General features: G+C 39.5%; 1 protein-coding gene across 1 annotated transcript in view; it reads left to right on the top strand.

Moving 5' to 3' along the window:
* SCARF2 (scavenger receptor class F member 2) overlaps nt 1-24,569 on the top strand; it is a 233,358-nt gene that overhangs the window by 133,280 nt on the left and 75,509 nt on the right. The window lies entirely within an intron of this gene.

Genomic DNA, 24,569 nt, shown 5'->3' on the forward strand with positions numbered 1-24,569 from the left:
CAACCAAGCTCTATTAGCCAAGCTAATGACAACTACCCTTATATACTCCTAAAATCACCTCCCACTAGGAATGTTTAACACCTGGGTAGGCCTCTGCTTATTAGCAAACAATAGCTAATTTAAATAGCAATCAATAGCAAGTAGCTACCTAATCCAATCAAATGCCTTATAATTACCAACAGGAAATCAAACCTTGTGCAGTCAGTAACCTTTTCCTACAGATGAATCTTACCTGTAACAGTAAAAAAGAACTCTTAGCACAACTATTAGACAGTTGAAGCTTCTGTAAAACTCTCCAGAATATCTCCAACCACACACACACTTAGAAGCAACACTTAGATGAAGCAACCAAGCTCTATTAGCCAAGCTAATGACAACTACCCTTATATACTCCTAAAATCACCTCCCACTAGGAATGTTTAACACCTGGGTAGGCCTCTGCTTATTAGCAAACAATAGCTAATTTAAATAGCAATCAATAGCAAGTAGCTACCTAATCCAATCAAATGCCTTATAATTACCAACAGGAAATCAAACCTTGTGCAGTCAGTAACCTTTTCCTACAGATGAATCTTACCTGTAACAGTAAAAAAGAACTCTTAGCACAACTATTAGACAGTTGAAGCTTCTGTAAAACTCTCCAGAATATCTCCAACCACACACACACTTAGAAGCAACACTTAGATGAAGCAACCAAGCTCTATTAGCCAAGCTAATGACAACTACCCTTATATACTCCTAAAATCACCTCCCACTAGGAATGTTTAACACCTGGGTAGGCCTCTGCTTATTAGCAAACAATAGCTAATTTAAATAGCAATCAATAGCAAGTAGCTACCTAATCCAATCAAATGCCTTATAATTACCAACAGGAAATCAAACCTTGTGCAGTCAGTAACCTTTTCCTACAGATGAATCTTACCTGTAACAGTAAAAAAGAACTCTTAGCACAACTATTAGACAGTTGAAGCTTCTGTAAAACTCTCCAGAATATCTCCAACCACACACACACTTAGAAGCAACACTTAGATGAAGCAACCAAGCTCTATTAGCCAAGCTAATGACAACTACCCTTATATACTCCTAAAATCACCTCCCACTAGGAATGTTTAACACCTGGGTAGGCCTCTGCTTATTAGCAAACAATAGCTAATTTAAATAGCAATCAATAGCAAGTAGCTACCTAATCCAATCAAATGCCTTATAATTACCAACAGGAAATCAAACCTTGTGCAGTCAGTAACCTTTTCCTACAGATGAATCTTACCTGTAACAGTAAAAAAGAACTCTTAGCACAACTATTAGACAGTTGAAGCTTCTGTAAAACTCTCCAGAATATCTCCAACCACACACACACTTAGAAGCAACACTTAGATGAAGCAACCAAGCTCTATTAGCCAAGCTAATGACAACTACCCTTATATACTCCTAAAATCACCTCCCACTAGGAATGTTTAACACCTGGGTAGGCCTCTGCTTATTAGCAAACAATAGCTAATTTAAATAGCAATCAATAGCAAGTAGCTACCTAATCCAATCAAATGCCTTATAATTACCAACAGGAAATCAAACCTTGTGCAGTCAGTAACCTTTTCCTACAGATGAATCTTACCTGTAACAGTAAAAAAGAACTCTTAGCACAACTATTAGACAGTTGAAGCTTCTGTAAAACTCTCCAGAATATCTCCAACCACACACACACTTAGAAGCAACACTTAGATGAAGCAACCAAGCTCTATTAGCCAAGCTAATGACAACTACCCTTATATACTCCTAAAATCACCTCCCACTAGGAATGTTTAACACCTGGGTAGGCCTCTGCTTATTAGCAAACAATAGCTAATTTAAATAGCAATCAATAGCAAGTAGCTACCTAATCCAATCAAATGCCTTATAATTACCAACAGGAAATCAAACCTTGTGCAGTCAGTAACCTTTTCCTACAGATGAATCTTACCTGTAACAGTAAAAAAGAACTCTTAGCACAACTATTAGACAGTTGAAGCTTCTGTAAAACTCTCCAGAATATCTCCAACCACACACACACTTAGAAGCAACACTTAGATGAAGCAACCAAGCTCTATTAGCCAAGCTAATGACAACTACCCTTATATACTCCTAAAATCACCTCCCACTAGGAATGTTTAACACCTGGGTAGGCCTCTGCTTATTAGCAAACAATAGCTAATTTAAATAGCAATCAATAGCAAGTAGCTACCTAATCCAATCAAATGCCTTATAATTACCAACAGGAAATCAAACCTTGTGCAGTCAGTAACCTTTTCCTACAGATGAATCTTACCTGTAACAGTAAAAAAGAACTCTTAGCACAACTATTAGACAGTTGAAGCTTCTGTAAAACTCTCCAGAATATCTCCAACCACACACACACTTAGAAGCAACACTTAGATGAAGCAACCAAGCTCTATTAGCCAAGCTAATGACAACTACCCTTATATACTCCTAAAATCACCTCCCACTAGGAATGTTTAACACCTGGGTAGGCCTCTGCTTATTAGCAAACAATAGCTAATTTAAATAGCAATCAATAGCAAGTAGCTACCTAATCCAATCAAATGCCTTATAATTACCAACAGGAAATCAAACCTTGTGCAGTCAGTAACCTTTTCCTACAGATGAATCTTACCTGTAACAGTAAAAAAGAACTCTTAGCACAACTATTAGACAGTTGAAGCTTCTGTAAAACTCTCCAGAATATCTCCAACCACACACACACTTAGAAGCAACACTTAGATGAAGCAACCAAGCTCTATTAGCCAAGCTAATGACAACTACCCTTATATACTCCTAAAATCACCTCCCACTAGGAATGTTTAACACCTGGGTAGGCCTCTGCTTATTAGCAAACAATAGCTAATTTAAATAGCAATCAATAGCAAGTAGCTACCTAATCCAATCAAATGCCTTATAATTACCAACAGGAAATCAAACCTTGTGCAGTCAGTAACCTTTTCCTACAGATGAATCTTACCTGTAACAGTAAAAAAGAACTCTTAGCACAACTATTAGACAGTTGAAGCTTCTGTAAAACTCTCCAGAATATCTCCAACCACACACACACTTAGAAGCAACACTTAGATGAAGCAACCAAGCTCTATTAGCCAAGCTAATGACAACTACCCTTATATACTCCTAAAATCACCTCCCACTAGGAATGTTTAACACCTGGGTAGGCCTCTGCTTATTAGCAAACAATAGCTAATTTAAATAGCAATCAATAGCAAGTAGCTACCTAATCCAATCAAATGCCTTATAATTACCAACAGGAAATCAAACCTTGTGCAGTCAGTAACCTTTTCCTACAGATGAATCTTACCTGTAACAGTAAAAAAGAACTCTTAGCACAACTATTAGACAGTTGAAGCTTCTGTAAAACTCTCCAGAATATCTCCAACCACACACACACTTAGAAGCAACACTTAGATGAAGCAACCAAGCTCTATTAGCCAAGCTAATGACAACTACCCTTATATACTCCTAAAATCACCTCCCACTAGGAATGTTTAACACCTGGGTAGGCCTCTGCTTATTAGCAAACAATAGCTAATTTAAATAGCAATCAATAGCAAGTAGCTACCTAATCCAATCAAATGCCTTATAATTACCAACAGGAAATCAAACCTTGTGCAGTCAGTAACCTTTTCCTACAGATGAATCTTACCTGTAACAGTAAAAAAGAACTCTTAGCACAACTATTAGACAGTTGAAGCTTCTGTAAAACTCTCCAGAATATCTCCAACCACACACACACTTAGAAGCAACACTTAGATGAAGCAACCAAGCTCTATTAGCCAAGCTAATGACAACTACCCTTATATACTCCTAAAATCACCTCCCACTAGGAATGTTTAACACCTGGGTAGGCCTCTGCTTATTAGCAAACAATAGCTAATTTAAATAGCAATCAATAGCAAGTAGCTACCTAATCCAATCAAATGCCTTATAATTACCAACAGGAAATCAAACCTTGTGCAGTCAGTAACCCTTTCCTACAGATGAATCTTACCTGTAACAGTAAAAAAGAACTCTTAGCACAACTATTAGACAGTTGAAGCTTCTGTAAAACTCTCCAGAATATCTCCAACCACACACACACTTAGAAGCAACACTTAGATGAAGCAACCAAGCTCTATTAGCCAAGCTAATGACAACTACCCTTATATACTCCTAAAATCACCTCCCACTAGGAATGTTTAACACCTGGGTAGGCCTCTGCTTATTAGCAAACAATAGCTAATTTAAATAGCAATCAATAGCAAGTAGCTACCTAATCCAATCAAATGCCTTATAATTACCAACAGGAAATCAAACCTTGTGCAGTCAGTAACCTTTTCCTACAGATGAATCTTACCTGTAACAGTAAAAAAGAACTCTTAGCACAACTATTAGACAGTTGAAGCTTCTGTAAAACTCTCCAGAATATCTCCAACCACACACACACTTAGAAGCAACACTTAGATGAAGCAACCACGCTCTATTAGCCAAGCTAATGACAACTACCCTTATATACTCCTAAAATCACCTCCCACTAGGAATGTTTAACACCTGGGTAGGCCTCTGCTTATTAGCAAACAATAGCTAATTTAAATAGCAATCAATAGCAAGTAGCTACCTAATCCAATCAAATGCCTTATAATTACCAACAGGAAATCAAACCTTGTGCAGTCAGTAACCTTTTCCTACAGATGAATCTTACCTGTAACAGTAAAAAAGAACTCTTAGCACAACTATTAGACAGTTGAAGCTTCTGTAAAACTCTCCAGAATATCTCCAACCACACACACACTTAGAAGCAACACTTAGATGAAGCAACCAAGCTCTATTAGCCAAGCTAATGACAACTACCCTTATATACTCCTAAAATCACCTCCCACTAGGAATGTTTAACACCTGGGTAGGCCTCTGCTTATTAGCAAACAATAGCTAATTTAAATAGCAATCAATAGCAAGTAGCTACCTAATCCAATCAAATGCCTTATAATTACCAACAGGAAATCAAACCTTGTGCAGTCAGTAACCTTTTCCTACAGATGAATCTTACCTGTAACAGTAAAAAAGAACTCTTAGCACAACTATTAGACAGTTGAAGCTTCTGTAAAACTCTCCAGAATATCTCCAACCACACACACACTTAGAAGCAACACTTAGATGAAGCAACCAAGCTCTATTAGCCAAGCTAATGACAACTACCCTTATATACTCCTAAAATCACCTCCCACTAGGAATGTTTAACACCTGGGTAGGCCTCTGCTTATTAGCAAACAATAGCTAATTTAAATAGCAATCAATAGCAAGTAGCTACCTAATCCAATCAAATGCCTTATAATTACCAACAGGAAATCAAACCTTGTGCAGTCAGTAACCTTTTCCTACAGATGAATCTTACCTGTAACAGTAAAAAAGAACTCTTAGCACAACTATTAGACAGTTGAAGCTTCTGTAAAACTCTCCAGAATATCTCCAACCACACACACACTTAGAAGCAACACTTAGATGAAGCAACCAAGCTCTATTAGCCAAGCTAATGACAACTACCCTTATATACTCCTAAAATCACCTCCCACTAGGAATGTTTAACACCTGGGTAGGCCTCTGCTTATTAGCAAACAATAGCTAATTTAAATAGCAATCAATAGCAAGTAGCTACCTAATCCAATCAAATGCCTTATAATTACCAACAGGAAATCAAACCTTGTGCAGTCAGTAACCTTTTCCTACAGATGAATCTTACCTGTAACAGTAAAAAAGAACTCTTAGCACAACTATTAGACAGTTGAAGCTTCTGTAAAACTCTCCAGAATATCTCCAACCACACACACACTTAGAAGCAACACTTAGATGAAGCAACCAAGCTCTATTAGCCAAGCTAATGACAACTACCCTTATATACTCCTAAAATCACCTCCCACTAGGAATGTTTAACACCTGGGTAGGCCTCTGCTTATTAGCAAACAATAGCTAATTTAAATAGCAATCAATAGCAAGTAGCTACCTAATCCAATCAAATGCCTTATAATTACCAACAGGAAATCAAACCTTGTGCAGTCAGTAACCTTTTCCTACAGATGAATCTTACCTGTAACAGTAAAAAAGAACTCTTAGCACAACTATTAGACAGTTGAAGCTTCTGTAAAACTCTCCAGAATATCTCCAACCACACACACACTTAGAAGCAACACTTAGATGAAGCAACCAAGCTCTATTAGCCAAGCTAATGACAACTACCCTTATATACTCCTAAAATCACCTCCCACTAGGAATGTTTAACACCTGGGTAGGCCTCTGCTTTTTAGCAAACAATAGCTAATTTAAATAGCAATCAATAGCAAGTAGCTACCTAATCCAATCAAATGCCTTATAATTACCAACAGGAAATCAAACCTTGTGCAGTCAGTAACCTTTTCCTACAGATGAATCTTACCTGTAACAGTAAAAAAGAACTCTTAGCACAACTATTAGACAGTTGAAGCTTCTGTAAAACTCTCCAGAATATCTCCAACCACACACACACTTAGAAGCAACACTTAGATGAAGCAACCAAGCTCTATTAGCCAAGCTAATGACAACTACCCTTATATACTCCTAAAATCACCTCCCACTAGGAATGTTTAACACCTGGGTAGGCCTCTGCTTATTAGCAAACAATAGCTAATTTAAATAGCAATCAATAGCAAGTAGCTACCTAATCCAATCAAATGCCTTATAATTACCAACAGGAAATCAAACCTTGTGCAGTCAGTAACCTTTTCCTACAGATGAATCTTACCTGTAACAGTAAAAAAGAACTCTTAGCACAACTATTAGACAGTTGAAGCTTCTGTAAAACTCTCCAGAATATCTCCAACCACACACACACACACTTAGAAGCAACACTTAGATGAAGCAACCAAGCTCTATTAGCCAAGCTAATGACAACTACCCTTATATACTCCTAAAATCACCTCCCACTAGGAATGTTTAACACCTGGGTAGGCCTCTGCTTTTTAGCAAACAATAGCTAATTTAAATAGCAATCAATAGCAAGTAGCTACCTAATCCAATCAAATGCCTTATAATTACCAACAGGAAATCAAACCTTGTGCAGTCAGTAACCTTTTCCTACAGATGAATCTTACCTGTAACAGTAAAAAAGAACTCTTAGCACAACTATTAGACAGTTGAAGCTTCTGTAAAACTCTCCAGAATATCTCCAACCACACACACACTTAGAAGCAACACTTAGATGAAGCAACCAAGCTCTATTAGCCAAGCTAATGACAACTACCCTTATATACTCCTAAAATCACCTCCCACTAGGAATGTTTAACACCTGGGTAGGCCTCTGCTTATTAGCAAACAATAGCTAATTTAAATAGCAATCAATAGCAAGTAGCTACCTAATCCAATCAAATGCCTTATAATTACCAACAGGAAATCAAACCTTGTGCAGTCAGTAACCTTTTCCTACAGATGAATCTTACCTGTAACAGTAAAAAAGAACTCTTAGCACAACTATTAGACAGTTGAAGCTTCTGTAAAACTCTCCAGAATATCTCCAACCACACACACACTTAGAAGCAACACTTAGATGAAGCAACCAAGCTCTATTAGCCAAGCTAATGACAACTACCCTTATATACTCCTAAAATCACCTCCCACTAGGAATGTTTAACACCTGGGTAGGCCTCTGCTTATTAGCAAACAATAGCTAATTTAAATAGCAATCAATAGCAAGTAGCTACCTAATCCAATCAAATGCCTTATAATTACCAACAGGAAATCAAACCTTGTGCAGTCAGTAACCTTTTCCTACAGATGAATCTTACCTGTAACAGTAAAAAAGAACTCTTAGCACAACTATTAGACAGTTGAAGCTTCTGTAAAACTCTCCAGAATATCTCCAACCACACACACACTTAGAAGCAACACTTAGATGAAGCAACCAAGCTCTATTAGCCAAGCTAATGACAACTACCCTTATATACTCCTAAAATCACCTCCCACTAGGAATGTTTAACCCCTTCAGGACCGGCCTGTTTTTGCGATGTTTGTACGTTAAGGACCAGAGCAGTTTTAACACTTTTGTGGTGTTTGTGTTTAGCTGTAATTTTCCGCTCTCTCATTTACGGTTCCCATACAAGTTATATATTGTTTTTTTCAAGACAAGAAGGGCTTTCTTTACATACCAGTATTTATATTATGTCATATATTGTATTTAAAAAAAATAATGAAATATGGTGAAAAAAAAAAAACAAAACATGTTTTTGGACTTTTACTTGAAAAATCTTTTACTTATCTACAAAAGCTAATGAAAAAAACTGCTAAATAGATTCAAAATTTTGTCCCGAGTTTAAAAACACCCAGTGTTTACATGCTTTATTGCTTTTTTTTGCAAGTTATAGGCCTATAAATACAAGTAGGAAATTGCTGTTTCAATATATATATATATTTTAAATGTATCAATAGTGACATTGTTACACCGTTATCTGTCATAAATCCCCGAAACACACCTAACATGTACATATTTTTTAAAGTAGACAACCCAGGGTATTTACAATGGGGTATGTCCAGTCTTTTTTAGTAGCCACCTAGTCACAAACACTGGCCAAAGTTAGCATTTATATTTGTTTGTGTGTTAAAAATGCAAAAACCGCTAACTTTGGCCGGTGTTTGTGACTAAGTGGCTACTAAAAAAGGCTGAACATACCCCATTTGCAATACCTTGGGTTGTCTTCTTTTGTAAATGGTATGCCATCATGGGGCTAATTCTCATTCCTTGGCTACCATACGCTGTCAAAGGCAACCTAACCAATCTGACAAATTTCAATTAAAAAAATCAAGCCTTATATTTGACCCTGTAACTTTCACAAACACTATAAAACCTCTACATGTGGGGTACTGTTATACTCAGGAGACTTCGCTGAACACAAATATTAGTGTATCAGAACAGTAAAATATATCACAGCAATAATATCCTCAGTGAAAGAGCTGTTTGTGTGTGAAAAATGCAAAAAACTTCACTTTCACTGACAATATCATCGCTGTGATATGTTTTACTGTTTTGAAACACTAATATTTGTGTTCAGCGAAGTCTCCCGAGTAAAACAGTACCCCCATGTACAGGATTTAGGGTGTCATAGAAAGTTACAGGGTTAAGCACAGTGCTAGCAAATTAAATTATCTGGACTTTTGGCCTGGGTTGGCAGGCAGGTCCCTCAAATTGCAATCATTAAAATTACTTAATTAGGTAAAAATATTACATAAATATGCACGTAGAATTTTAATATATATACATATTTATATATTTGACGTCTACGTGTATATTTATGAAATTAATAATGTAATTTTGTATGTGGACATATGTATATTTCGTATTATTTTTATTTATTTATTTATACATAGATATATATATCATTACATTCTAAGTGTATTTTGATATAAATATATATATATCAATATCAAAATACTGTTAGAATAAAATTGAATATATATATATAATTTTTTTTTAATTATTAAAAATTATTTTTATTTTTTGTTATTTATTTTTATTAACATATTATTTGTATTTTATAATAATATATATATACCATATATATAGTTATTATATATATTGTATATATTCGTGTGTAATTTAAATATAAGTGTATTTTTATATTAATATACGTATATATAAATATAAAAATACACTTAGTGTGACATTATATATATGATACATATACATATATTATATATATAGATATAATACATGTATATATATCATATATATACACATATTATAATTTTTTTTTACACTGATTGTTTTTTTTTTAACTTTATTTTATGATTTTACACTTGCAGGGAGACTGCCTGTCAGCACAGACAGTCCCCCTGCAGGCAGATACAAAGACCCCTATTGCGGTCATGTGATCGAGTGATCACATGGCTGTGGGGTCCTGATCTGCCGAGGGGGGACTGCCCGGGCAGACAGGCAGTCCCCCTGGACCGGGAGGAGAGCTGATCGCCGCCGTGGGACCGACGGCGATCAGGTAAGTAGCCCAAAACCGTTATGACGGTTCAGGACCGTCAGCGGTCCAAACGCACGTTTTACCGCTGACGGTCCTGAACCGTCAGCGGTCCTGAAGGGGTTAACACCTGGGTAGGCCTCTGCTTATTAGCAAACAATAGCTAATTTAAATAGCAATCAATAGCAAGTAGCTACCTAATCCAATCAAATGCCTTATAATTACCAACAGGAAATCAAACCTTGTGCAGTCAGTAACCTTTTCCTACAGATGAATCTTACCTGTAACAGTAAAAAAGAACTCTTAGCACAACTATTAGACAGTTGAAGCTTCTGTAAAACTCTCCAGAATATCTCCAACCACACACACACTTAGAAGCAACACTTAGATGAAGCAACCAAGCTCTATTAGCCAAGCTAATGACAACTACCCTTATATACTCCTAAAATCACCTCCCACTAGGAATGTTTAACACCTGGGTAGGCCTCTGCTTATTAGCAAACAATAGCTAATTTAAATAGCAATCAATAGCAAGTAGCTACCTAATCCAATCAAATGCCTTATAATTACCAACAGGAAATCAAACCTTGTGCAGTCAGTAACCTTTTCCTACAGATGAATCTTACCTGTAACAGTAAAAAAGAACTCTTAGCACAACTATTAGACAGTTGAAGCTTCTGTAAAACTCTCCAGAATATCTCCAACCACACACACACACACTTAGAAGCAACACTTAGATGAAGCAACCAAGCTCTATTAGCCAAGCTAATGACAACTACCCTTATATACTCCTAAAATCACCTCCCACTAGGAATGTTTAACACCTGGGTAGGCCTCTGCTTATTAGCAAACAATAGCTAATTTAAATAGCAATCAATAGCAAGTAGCTACCTAATCCAATCAAATGCCTTATAATTACCAACAGGAAATCAAACCTTGTGCAGTCAGTAACCTTTTCCTACAGATGAATCTTACCTGTAACAGTAAAAAAGAACTCTTAGCACAACTATTAGACAGTTGAAGCTTCTGTAAAACTCTCCAGAATATCTCCAACCACACACACACTTAGAAGCAACACTTAGATGAAGCAACCAAGCTCTATATAGTGAATATAATAATTTTTGTCACGGTCACGCATACCTTAGTATGTTGAAAACACATTTTTTTTAATATGACACTTATTGTATCCCTCATTTTTGCCTTTTAGAGGATGGGGAATTGCTCCTTATGGTGTATTTTTACAAATCACATGAGGCTTAGTGGGAGAAAATCCTAAGGGAGCCAGGCCTCTGTCCTTACAAGACCTAATCAGAAAATATTTTTGGTAGAGGGGAAACACGGTGGCTCACTACAGATGGTGTGTTATCAGCATAAATCCACATGTAGTATCCATCCTGCTATTTGGAAACAGAGTCATGAACTCAGAACTTTATATTGATGTCTACATCTGTACAGCAGGCTGAGATATAAAACGTTGCATTCTTGTGGGCAGTCTGTGCTGTTATCTCCTGTCTTCTCTAATGTTATAGACACATTGCTTTCTTAGCTGCACAAGTTGGATACTGAGCTCTAAATACAGCCAAATAAAATTAACCTGTACTCCGTTTAATGTACAGTTGTGGCCAAAAGTTTGCATACCCTTGGATAATCAGTAACATATGTACCATGTACCAAGAAATCATGAGTGAGCAGGCCATACATTTCTTTTATTTCTTATTTGATTCATATTCAACTGTAGCCAGGGCCGGTGCAAGGATTTTTGCCGCCCTAGGCAAAAGTAAAGTTTGCCACCCCTCCACCCCCATGTGACATCACAATGCCCCACCCATATGATCTGCCATGTTAACTAACGCCAGTGCTGCAGTGCCGCCGTGTTTACATTAACCCCTTAAGGACACAACTTCTGGAATACCATGGAATCATTTCCGTCATGTGTCCTTAAGGGGTTAAAAGGCCTGCAGGGACAGGCTATATACACCAGAACCACTACATTAAGCTGCAGTGGTTCTGGGGACTATAGTGTTTCTTTAATGTGAGGTAAATTAGAGAATAGTGCCACGAATATTATACTAGATTGCCTACTTACAACCAGATGAGGATGATGATGGGCTCTAGCTGCAGTCTGGCTCCACTGGTCTGGTGTAAAACAGGATCTCTGGAGGCTGTTTGTAACTGTGGTCACAAAAATCAATGTTCTGGGAGAACGGGAAGCAGCTCCCTTTTTTGGGGGCCCTTTACACAGCTCAAGGTCTGGGTCCCAGGGTCCACCTTCATGTTCCACCAATTAGTTTGTTCACAGGGGGTGGAGTGTGTAAGGGATGTCCTGATATGTGTGTAAGGAATGCATTGTGTGAATCTGTGTTTGTATGTTTAAGGGCTGCAAGGTGTGTTTCTGTGTATGTACGGGATGCAGTGTGTGCGTCTGTAAGGAGTGCATTGAGTGTGTGTAAGGAATGCATTGTGTGTTTCTGTGTGTGTAAGGGTTGCATGATTGTGTGTGTGTGTGTGTGATGGATGTCAATCTATTTCTCCCCCCCCTCCCTTGTCACTCTCTTTCTCCCCCCCCTCCCTCCCTCCCTCCCTCCCTTGTCACTCTCTTTCTCCCCCCCTCCCTCCCTCCCTCCCTTGTCACTCTCTTTCTCCCCCCTCCCTCCCTCCCTTGTCACTCTCTTTCTCCCCCCTCCCTCCCTTGTCACTCTCTTTCTCCCCCCTCCCTCCCTTGTCACTCTCTTTCTCCCCCCTCCCTCCCTTGTCACTCTCTTTCTCCCCCCTCCCTCCCTCGTCACTCTCTTTCTCCCCCCCCTCCCTTGTCACTCTCTTTCTCCCCCCTCCCTTGTCACTCTCTTTCTCCCCCCTCCCTCCCTTGTCACTCTCTTTCTCCCCCCTCCCTCCCTTGTCACTCTCTTTCTCCCCCCCTCCCTTGTCACTCTCTTTCTCCCCCCCTCCCTTGTCACTCTCTTTCTCCCCCCTCCCTTGTCACTCTCTTTCTCCCCCTCCCTCCCTTGTCACTCTCTTTCTCCCCCTCCCTCCCTTGTCACTCTCTTTCTCCCCCTCCCTCCCTTGTCACTCTCTTTCTCCCCCCTTGTCACTCTCTTTCTCTCCCTTCCCTCCCTCCCTTTCTCCCCCGTCACTCTCTTTCTCTCCCCCCTCCCTCCCTTGTCACTCTCTTTCTCCCCCCTCCCTCCCTCCCTCCCTTGTCACTCTCTTTCTCCCCCCTCCCTCCCTCCCTTGTCACTCTCTTTCTCCCCCCTCCCTCCCTCCCTTGTCACTCTCTTTCTCCCCCCTCCCTCCCTCCCTTGTCACTCTCTTTCTCCCCCCTCCCTCCCTCCCTTGTCACTCTCTTTCTCCCCCCTCCCTCCCTCCCTTGTCACTCTCTTTCTCCCCCTCCCTCCCTCCCTTGTCACTCTCTTTCTCCCCCCTCCCTCCCTCCCTCCCTTGTCACTCTCTTTCTCCCCCCTCCCTCCCTCCCTTGTCACTCTCTTTCTCCCCCCCCTCCCTTGTCACTCTCTTTCTCCCCCCTCCCTCCCTTGTCACTCTCTTTATCCCCCTCCCTCCCTTGTCACTCTCTTTCTCCCCTCCCTCTTTTCCCCCACTCTCTTTCTCCCCTCCCTCCCTCCCTCCCTCCCCACTCTCTTTCTCCCCCTCCCTCCCCACTCTCTTTCTCCCCCTCCCTCCCCACTCTCTTTCTCCCCCTCCCTCCCCACTCTCTTTTCCCCCATTCTCTTTCTCCCCCTCCCTCCCTCCCCTCTCTCTTTTCCCCCACTCTCTTTTCCCCCACTCTCTTTCTCCCCTCCCTCTTTTCCCCCACTCTCTTTCTCCCCTCCCTCCCTCCCCACTCTCTTTCTCCCCTCCCTCCCTCCCTCCCCACTCTCTTTCTCCCCTCCCTCCCTCCCTCCCCACTCTCTTTCTCCCCCTCCCTCCCCACTCTCTTTCTCCCCCTCCCTCCCACTCTCTTTCTCCCCCTCCCTCCCCACTCTCTTTCTCCCCCTCCCTCCCCACTCTCTTTCTCCCCCTCCCTCCCCACTCTCTCCCCCTCCCTCCCCACTCTCTCCCCCTCCCTCCCCACTCTCTTTCTCCCCCTCCCTCCCCACTCTCTTTCTCCCCCCTACCTCTATTGTAGCATGGCCGAGCCCTGTATGGTTGGCGGGTACAGGGAGCTTTTGTTTCCTGTACCCGGCCGGACTAAAAGGTAGTGCACACTCAGTGCACACTTCCTGTTAGTACGGCCGGGTACAGGAGACAGATGCTCCCTGTACCCACAGACCATACAGGGCTCGGCCATGCTACAGTGAGGGAGTGACAGGAGGGAGCGGTGAGCGCTTACCTCCTGTCAGCCCCTCTCCTCTGGCTGCGCCCCCTAATGGCAATAGACATGCAAGGTTATTCACTTAAGTGAGAATTAAAAGTGAATTGAAAGTGAATTTCAAATTTAAGGTCTAAATAGCTAAATTTGAAAAATACTCTGTCAGCTATGCGTTAAGCTGGAGTGCTCTGGCTTTAAATTTGTAATTCAGTTTGAATTCTCACTTACGTGAATAACCCTATGATTGATAAATAAATATAAACAAGTGAGCATGCTGAATGAATGGAGAGCTAAGAACTCAATCCTAGTGGTTTAGAGATTTCAAGTAGAAGTTGCCTTTAGTAGCTTATACAATGTATAGAATTTAGATGCAAATTCTTTCATATGTTACGGGAACAATACAGAATATTTTCCACCTCCTGAGAGGATGAATATTTGCATTTGTCAAGTTACGCAGTATGGCTGGGAAACTAACAGCTTCTTAAACCATGTAATACACAGCAGATCCAACCAGTCTCTGGAACGTCTCACGGCATTTCATACATTTCAAACAGTGCTTTGGAGAGCTCTCTGGAAACATCCCGGCACTGTCCCCATTCAGCTGAACACATTAGCAAGATTTTAAATGCATTTTACATTATCAATTTGGATTTTAGGCAGTGAAGCTACAGTCTCCCAAAAAGGGCCATGAACAGATAGCAATTAATAGCACTAGCTAAAAACTTCGTTTTTTTGTGAATGACTGCCTTCACATGCGGAAGCTATATGATATGCCCCATTGCATTATCAGACATCTATGGTAACAACCAATCAGGAATAAGCATAATATATAACATTAAATGGTTACCCATAATTCAAATAATTATAATTCATTTGATACTGTTTTTTTTTTAATTGTAAAAATGTAAGAGGAAATGATGTTACCAATATGTAAAACGTTTAGGAGGATTTTTTATGTAACATACATAGAGGGAGATTTATCAAAGTCGTTTGTTCTGAAAAGTGGTGTGTGAAAGCATTAACTATTTGGCCTCTGGCAGGGGTGAATGGGCACTAAACTTGTGGAGTTTGCGAAAAGTTGTTTTTCTTTTTAACATTTTGAATGGATATGTTAGATATGTGCATGGTATAGGAATGAGGTAATAGTGTGATATCAGATTTAAGTTACAAACATGTTTGTTTCTAACAATGGATTTGGCCCTGTTTTAAACAACAGGGTGCAAAATTAGCAGTATAGAGTTATCAAGACTTATTTAGATTTTTTGGTACTGCAGTAATCCCTCATCTATCTCTATGTGGTGTCCACAATTATTGGTTTAAGTTAGAGTGGGTATGTGCAAAAATAAATCCTGTTTAGTAATATATGTTAGTTTATGTAACCAAGGATATGTAAGGAGAGCCCTGTAAAGCTACTCTGCCAGCTTGGTTGTTATCTCCGCCAAGTGCTTCTATCACAACTGGAACTACCACTGCCATAACTTTCCATATCCTTTCTAGCTTCTCTTTCAGCCCTGGTATTAGTACACCTTCTTTTTGTTGTTCTAGTCACTGGGTCCACGTCTACCATCAATGCCAAATGTCTACCATCAATGCCAAATATCAAATGTCTTCTGTTCCTTTTGTACCAGGACAATTTCTGGTTGGTATCGGCTTGTCTGTCTGAATCTGGAAGTCCCACAGGATCCTAGCTCTGTGGAACATGCCATCTAGCGGGTACAGCTCATATTCTGTGCAGATGTTTCAGTACACAAACACAGAAACCTGGTTTGGACAGTGCTTGCTGTCCGAGCTAACATTTTGCACCTGGCTTTTATTGTCTCTAAGGCCTCTTTGCACAGTCTGCACTTTGAATCTCATCTGTTGTGGTCCACCACCACTTCTATTGATCCTGTGCTGGGTGCCTGTTCCTGTGCAGTTCGGATTAGTTCCTCATCGCTGTCTATTATTCCTGCTTTTTTCAACCACTGATAAGATTTTGTAATGGGACTGGGAGCCACATCTACTATCTGCTGATGATACATACCATGAAGGGGTTTGTCTTGCCATGGAAACTCCATCTTTCCTGCATCTTCTATCTGGTATTATTTGAAGAATTCCCTTAGCAGTGCATCTTTGGGAACCATCTTCATGATGTACTTGCGGATACTCTATGTTTCATCCAGGACTGTGGCCTCAACACTCATTAGGCTCGACATTCTTCTTTACAGCTGGTGTTCAGTCTTTAAGTGTTAGATTTCAGGTGGAATCCTCAATCATGAGTAATTTCCAGATCTTGATATCCACTTTTGTTAAATATGTACAATCTGTGCACAGTATGTGCCCCTTTCTTCTTGACAAGCTTATTCCAGGTTGTTGGGAATCACTTGTGAATCACAATTCTTAATAGTGGATTTATGAAGTAGAGCCTTTTTCTGCTATGCCCACTCCAATATCACTTTATTATATGATTATGCATTGTACTGTTGAAGGGTAAAAGCCCTCTAAAACTTTTTTTTGTAAGCAGACAGAAGGCTCTCTTACCTATTCTTCCTTTAAAAAGCTCCAAATCCCAGGTGATGATTTACTTGCCCCAGTATAATACTGCCATCACCATACTTTACTGTAGGAATGCTGGCTTGTGAGATGCAGGCAGTGCATTACACATACTGCATTTTTCCAGTAGATTGAAGCAATATGTGGAAAAAAGACTGCCACCCGCAGAATAAAATAATGAGATATACTCCCAACATTCCCACTTTCAGGAGGACAGTCCCCCTAATTCAGGGTTCTTTCCCACCATCTCACTGTAGTTTCCTGGTGTCCAGGGACACCAGGGAACTCTCCGTAAGCAGCACAGCACTTTCTGTATGGTACTGTTGGTAAAGCTCACCAGAGCTTGATTGATGACAATGTTTAGTGCCATTTGTTAACATAATATGAATAAGGTTTCAGTGTAATTCTGTATTATTAGAGATCATTATCTAAAACACCCGATAGCCAAAGTTTTAAACAGAAGCAGAACAAACACAAATAAATTTGCATATATTATTTCATGCAAAATGTATTGTACACGTTTTGTGCTGTAAAACAAAAATACTATTTCATGTATCCGTCCATACAACATTATAGAGTGTTACAATAAGGTGTGATATTACATCATTAGCAAGTTCTTAAATACCATTTGTTGAAAGTCAGTGTTTCCCATTAATACACTTTCCGACTAATGATCATGTGCCTGACTTGGATTTACAAGTTTAGTTTTATTTCACTCACATTTGCAGTTTGAATAATTTCCAGTTCTGATATTTCATTAAAAAAATATTAGTCACATCATGGAGTATAGATGTGTGTTATGCCGCAGAACATAGAGGTGCCATTAAGAATTTTCCACTAGGCTAACTTACTAAAAGTGGAACTTGGCATTGCCTAACTATTGCATGCTTAAAATTGACCATTTTTAATGCAGTGCAATAAAAAATGTCAACTGGGCAATTGAATTAATTTGTACAATCCATGCCACTGCTAAACCTGTTCTGTGCCTCCTAACAGTGGTATCCCTCTTCACTAAGCATAGTCTTTACTGTTCGCCTATCACACTCTGATCAATCTTTAAATGTAGTCTATGAAGGAGCTACTATACGTTTTCCTATCTAGAGAGCAATGTGATTTTTAGATTGAGCTATCAGGAGTTGTAGATAGGGCCAGCTCTCAGGCAGATCCTAGTAGCAGTGTAGATAGGGAGTTTCTTCAGTAGAGTTTATCCCAAACCAAATATCTAAAAAACGGTTTAAAACATTGTAGTTATTTATCAACAGGTATACTGAAAAATCTTTATCTGACGGATTAGTCCTAACTCATATAATTAGAGTCTAATAATTTTATCATGCTGAGATGTGGAGATCCATTGGTAAGACAGGCATCGTAACAATTTACATGATTGGGGTTTAATTGATAGCTTGGGGCACAGACAACAGGAAACCCTATTGCAAAAGCAAGCAAAATGTAGCCAACTCTGAAACAATATATTATTTTCTTTGTTAATGTTAATGTTTAAAAGGAGGGCATTTTTCCTCTGTCTTTTCCAGTGGAATCGTAATAATTGCTCTGGTTCCCCTTTAAAGAGTTTAGGGTGGTGTCCTATTAAAATGAACTAAAATCAAGAATTTCACCTCCTGTTAACCATACAATTAGTCTATGAAATTACCAGCAAATTCATGTATGTAAGAACATTTCAATATCCTAAAATCAAGACTAAATAGCAGATTGTGCATTTGGCTTCAATTCAATTGCGATTTATCAGAATTTTAGGCGATCAGCATATCGTCTTAATGCCTTAACTCAGAAATGCATATGACCAAATCATAAAACAAACTACATAGACAATAGACACACAGTTTAATTAATTTTGTGTACCATCCATGGTGCAAAAAAATTAGACTGATGGGGAAAAAAAGAGGATAGGGGACCTCTAATAAATGTTGATTTTATTCATAGATCAAGTGGAAAGTTAACAATAAACAGAAAAAGGGAGGGAAGTAAAAAAAAATATATTGATATATTCAATAAATCTCTACTATATCCCCCTCTTTTTTCCCCTTCTATTGGTTAATTCTTCTCACTTGATCTTTGTGTGTTTACTTGTATATGTATATATGGGTACATATGAGTAGATAGACAGACAGGCACATTGAAGTTGTATGATATTATTATTATTATTATGTTATTATTTATATAGCGCCATCAAATTCCGCAGCACTTTACAATGGGTGGACAAACAGACATGTAGTTGTAGCCAGACAAGTTGGACACACAGGAACAGAGGGGTTGAGGGCACTGCTCAATGAGCTTACATGCCAGAGGGAGTGGGGTAAAGTGACACAAAAGGTAAGGATAGTATTAGACTAGTGACAGTTGCAAGAGAATTTATCTTTCTAAAATTCTATATGACTATACCTATACCTATATAAAATATTAACACTAGATACGAAGTATTCAGGGCCGGCCCAAGACATTGTACTGCCGGCGTCGAAGTATGAAATGCCTCCTCCCTCACTAAAACCACACCCACCATTACGCCCACATATGTTATGTTAGGCCCTTTTATGTGCCCTTTTCTCTTTCCCCATTGGGCCCCTACTTACGTCTCTGCTTGTAGTGTGGCTAAGTGGATCAGGAAAGAGGAGCTTCTGCTGTCCCTACCCAGATTGACAGAAAGATGATCAGTTCTCTTACTGAGCACTTCCTGTCAGACCAGGTAGAGGATAAAGATCCTCTACTGCAGCGAAGTCCGCTTGGCCACACTACATGGAATGACCAGCAGGAGGCCGAGCACTGCTTGCTCTCCTCCTGTCGGTTACCCTGAGCCCGGATATTGCGCACCCTGGGCCGGTGTGCCCTAATGCTGCCAACTGTGCTGCCTTATGGTAGTGCTGGCCCTGACTACCCTCAATTGTCATGCTGTTACCAGAGGCTCGGGGTGCTCCGGGCCTGCAGCTGTCTGAAATCCAACGGCCCCAAATTTCAGAAAAATAATATATACACACACACACATTACCATAAACTGTGTAATACATACATTAATACACTGCCTAATATATAAACACACACAAACTGCCTTATACATACATACATACATACATGAGCACTACCCAATACGTAATCCACACACACACACAAACTGCCTAATGCATACATACACACTATCTCATTCACAGACACACTCCCTGCCTAATACACACAAATCCTGCCCAATACACACACACACACTCACACACATACACTGCTTAATACACACACACACTGCCTAATACATAACATACACTGCCCAATACATACACACATAAACACAACAACCTAATACATGGGGGTTGGAATCACTCAAAGCAGCCCATTAGAATCAATACCTTTTCTAGGCACAGGATAGGGGGCGGCAGCACATAGAAGCTGCATCCACATGGAATTATGCTCTTTTGGACTCATGACGTTTTTCCACATCCTGCCAGGCAGGATGTGGGTGGGCAATAGGTGAGCAGTGGAATTACTGCTTCTGCCTTGAAGCGTGCCACGTACTACATCCCCGCTGGCAGTGTGGGGGGCATGTGGGGGTGCTCCAGACAGCCAGTAAAGCTGCTTAGAGCACCCCCTCAATCTACGGTAAGCACACACTAATTGCTCATTGGGCATGGGGACATATGGGGAGGGGAGGTAATTAATAATTTAGGGGCATCTGTCCCCTTTTAGCCACGCCCAATGGGGGCGAGGGTAATAAGCAATATAGAAACATTTTTTGACAGGAGAGGCAAAATGCCACTCCTGTCAAAGTGCCCCATGGAGCCATGGACCCACTGAGGCCTATGGATGGGCCGGCCCTGTATGTATTCCCCTGTAGGCATTCTGAGTGGATGGAATGAGCTATTGTGTAAGGAGCTAAAGGACCACTATAGGCACCCAGGCCATTTCAGCTCAATCAAGTGGTCAGGGTGCCAGGTCCCCCTAGTTTTAACCCTGCAGCTGTAAACATAGTTTCTCTGTTTACATTGAGGGTTAATTCCAAATCGCATTGAGGACACGCTGACGTCCATAGGAAAGCATTGTAATGCTTTTCTATGGCCGCGCATTCGGAGCTGACGTCAGCAGGGGGAGGAGAGGTCACCAGCCTGGCACTTTATTAAGGTAAGAGGCTGAAAGGGATTTTACCCCTTCAGCCCAGCGTGACAGGGCCCTGAGGGAGGGGGGACCTAATAACCCTATAGTGCCATGAAAACTAGTTTCTTTTCCTGGCACTATAGTGCTCCTTTAAGCTTGAAAACATATCAAACTTGGATTCCTTATATTCTCTGCTAGTCTAAATATTAAATGCATGGTCTTAAATCAAGCGGGTCTCAGACCTTCAGCATGTTAATCTGATGTTAAAACTGTTCTGTTGAATAGAGAAAAATAAAACTCAAGATGTGAACTCACAGCATGATAACAGTTTAAGAAAATGTGTAGAATCACATAGAAATAACCAATTTATGATGACTGACTGTTGTAGTACACAATTCAGCTAGACAGAATTGGTTGTAGGATCATGTCAGTACCTGCCACTATAGATCATCTTAAATGTAATTTGCAAATGCTGTATTAACAATTTTAGCAATTCTTCTCTTAATCTAATTAAAGGTGTAATGTATTGTAACTGTCCATGGACGTCCCTATCATACTGACTTAAATCAATCATTATAAGGTTGTTTTTCCTGTCACTAGGTTTATATTTTATGGATATGTTCTCTCACAAATCCCTAACAATCTCTTCCTTCATTGTCAGGATTTCCAAGCTTGTCTTTTATTCCAGCCAATTATTTTTTGCAATACCACTATCTACCAATATGACAAATGTTCCGACAATGACAGTGATATCTATAGGTGTGAATTTAGTTTGGAGTTTGCATTTAGATTTACTTATATCCATCAGATGTTTGTATATGACTGTTCGGTGTGGGTATAGCAATGAAAGGCTCTTCACAAAAAAAACATCTAATGTCACCATAAAAAAGGGGAACTAATCCAATAACTTTCTAAAGCATGAATTATTCAACAGTTTTAGCTGTTCTATATGAGATTTTACCTATCACTGCAAAGATCTCATCAATTTCACTTATAAGTTTTGAGAAGTGCTAACACAAAGTACATGTGAGCAGCCTTTTCCTCTTTGAGATTAGGACTTAATATCTACGCACACACATACCACTGTGTACATCATTCCATCCCTTTAAGAAGACTCGTGCAATTTGTTTTAAACAAAATGGGGTTTATCCAAATTTTCGTTGATAATCATGTCATATGTATTCTGTAATTCTGAAATGCCATATGGGTGTATTACGAACACACAACCAGGACTACAAACAAACATGTTTTTTGTTTGTTTCCCCCCCCCCCCCCCGTAATTTGGAGTTCCTTCTGTGGCATTAAAAAAAGAAATGATTGATGATTAAGGGACAGCTACTAAATGTTAATGTTATTCACAGATCAAGGCCTCAATTTAACAAGCTTTCCAAATAATTCAATATTGTTAGAAACATTTACATACAGTGATTACATACAAAAATGATCATAGACTGTAATTGTGATTTGTATAGATAAATCACTTGGAAACTTTTCAGACAATATTGAATCATTTGGAAGTCTTATTAAACGAAGGCCAATGTTTGACATTTAAAACATACCATCTCAACAGCAGTGTTTTCAACCTGTCCCATTGACAATTTACAGCAGTGACTTGTATTGGTTACTGTTTCTCACTTTATCGGTGAACCAAATGGTGTGAAATGCAATTATCAGTGCATTGGAAAATATATACATAATATTTATGTTTAGCAGTACACTGAGTTGCCCATTTTTGCAATTTTTCGGGCCATCTAAAATAGTTTCCCAAATATTTTGTGTGGGCAATAATCAGACAAGTGGAACCACCACGTGGATGAGTATCAGACTACCCGAACAAAACTATTTTATTTTTTTGCACAAATTACTGTGCACAAGACTCATCCACTGTTAGAAACACACTGGCTTTGTCTACACCTCTGCTGGCAAATCATTTACAGAAGAGGGAATGCATTAAGGGCAGCATTCACAAATTGGAATGTTACCTAAGATTTAAGCTTACAACTTTGTAGTATATCAGTGTGAAATCTAACCAACTTTGTTTGGTGCTTCTAACTGCACATTTTGGGAGCTCTGGAGCAAACTTCTATACTTTTTTTTGTGTGTCTGCTTTCCCCCCCTCACTTTTAGAGACAATATATGGAGCATATTGGTATGTTGTCAAATATTTATTGTATAGAAATTCTACAATAAAACATCTTTAAAGAGGATGTAGATTAACATAAAACAAATGTACTTCATTGGACTCTCTGCTTATTTTTTTTGGATACAATTCAATGATTACCCTCTCCGTGTGTTAGGTTGCCCCTTGGATAATTCCTCTAATGTCTTTCAAAACAGCTAAGCATTTTTTTTTATCAAAGAAACCACAGACAATAACAGCCTATTATTACTTTTACAAAACTTTTTGGACAGCATATCTAACTAGAAAAGCTACAATTGTGTGAAGTGTTCTTGCCTCCACAAGTAGTCTACAACTGGAGTGGGCGGAGTAACTGGGTGGAGTGGCTTGAGTAACTGTTGTGTGGTTGGAGTGGCTGGAGTAACTGTGGAAAGGTTGGGATGGGCAGAGTAACTTTATGAAACATTGATTAGCTGTATTGTTGTAACATTGTATGTTACTGTTTTTCTGTTACAGTTATAACAAATTGACTAACATGGAAATATATTTATTAAATGTGATAGTGCTCACTTTTGTGTTACAAAACTGTAGGAATGACAGCAGTTTAGAGAATGTGTATCATCTAGCAGCCTCTGTGTTCCGGAACACTCTGCTGGCTGCTCACACACCTGGGTTCCTATGGCAACTCACTCTACAGCAAGGGCAGAAAACAAACTGCTCCAAATTGCTCTCTTCACTGGCAGTTGCCATCTTCAAACGGTCGTAGTTTAAAAAATATAAATCCTACAGCGAAGAGCTTTATATTGTGAGAATCACAAGACCCAAACCTACATTTTGCATAGTATGTCTCTGAAATATTAAAAATGAAGGCACAGTCACAGTTTAGAAATTGCCCTTTCAAATTTGAGGTGGCTAGAGTGGAGGCAATGGACTGGCGTGAGTTGCAAACAAATGGTCATATTGTGAAAACTATCAGGACTATGGCTTAGTCGTAGACATTGTTAGTGGCAGCAGGGATAGCTGAACGGTTTGATATAAGATTTGTGTAGGTGGGCTTGAAAATGAGGGAGTGGTGGCAGTTTAGAAATCATGTCTTGATTTTTCAGCTCACACTCTAGTTTTGAACATTCCGCCATTCATTCATATGGGACCGATTTCGCCACAAAAACGACAATATTTCTTGAAACATTCGGCGAAACGTTCCACAAAGTAATAGCACACCAATCGTGAACAATCCACGCGTTTCGGTATATTACTGTCTATATAGTGTAAAAACTGTGGGAGGAGTTAGGGTGGTAAATATGGATAATAATAATAAGAAATAATATATATGTGAGATAATAGTAAGTGGTCTTGCCTTGCAAGAACACTTAATTATAAAGAAGGGATGATACATTTTATCAATTGTTGAGGAATATTATGAAAGGAACACTATTTATGAAACCATTATGCTGCTTAACTAGAACACAGAACCAGATAATTAATCTGATGTACTCTTTCTTCTCAGAAGACTAATTGTTGA

Source organism: Pelobates fuscus, chromosome 5, assembly GCF_036172605.1.
Source record: "Pelobates fuscus isolate aPelFus1 chromosome 5, aPelFus1.pri, whole genome shotgun sequence".
Lineage (NCBI taxonomy): Eukaryota > Metazoa > Chordata > Amphibia > Anura > Pelobatidae > Pelobates > Pelobates fuscus.